Source organism: Micromys minutus (genome assembly GCF_963924665.1).
Source record: "Micromys minutus genome assembly, chromosome: 8".
Lineage (NCBI taxonomy): Eukaryota > Metazoa > Chordata > Mammalia > Rodentia > Muridae > Micromys > Micromys minutus.
Window position 1 is genome coordinate 21649534 of NC_137977.1, and position 719 is coordinate 21650252.

The window sequence follows — 719 nt, forward strand, 5'->3', positions numbered from 1 at the left end:
TACTGGACTGGAGAAAATCCTTTTGTCTATATACTGAAGAGAGGGTTAGTATTTAGAATACACAAAGAACTGAAGTAACTAAATACCAAAAAAAAAAAAAAAAAAAACCTAACAACCCAACCAGAAAATCTGTGGTGAAATTGAACAGAGGTTTTTTTCCGTATTTTTTTTTTCCTTTTTTCTTTTTTTTGGAAAGGTTCATGATTTTCTTACTGAACACACACTCTAAATTAGACAGGAGCAAGTCTCCAGGTTAAACATGTTGAAATCCGTCTGGTAGTACTGATAGATGACCACCATTCAGCATAAGCTCTCCGTCTTGCCTTTGTGTGAATCCTCTCAGACCAGCTTCTTTCTCCGCCGGTGTCTTCTCTTAGAGTTGTACCTGATTTTCTTACCAGTTTTCATCCGAATCCACTGAGGACGGTTTCTTGGCCAGAAATCGCTTGATTCTGAAAGTCTTGTGAGATGACATGGCAGGAAGCCTAATCAGGTGTAGCGCGCCATGGTGGGGGGAGGGGGGGAGAAGAGCAAACAGAGGGTTTTTCAAAAGAAGAAATAAAATAGTTAGTGGACGTTCTGTCAAGTGTCCAACATCCACCATGTTTGGTTTCGAACCCCAGGATAAGGAGCTGAGGTGTGTAGGGCAAGTGGAATTATGCCACCAGACAGAAGAACTGGTAAAATTGAAGCAGAACTGGTAAATTCAACTCCCCCCT

At 41.2% G+C, this 719-nt stretch overlaps 1 pseudogene across 1 annotated transcript; it reads right to left on the reverse strand.

The window, feature by feature from the left end:
- Positions 1 to 339: 339 nt before the first annotated feature.
- LOC308423764 (large ribosomal subunit protein eL39-like) lies at positions 340 to 475 on the reverse strand (annotated as a pseudogene). Its single transcript has one exon. The product of its transcript is annotated as a large ribosomal subunit protein eL39-like (transcript).
- Positions 476 to 719: the final 244 nt, after the last annotated feature.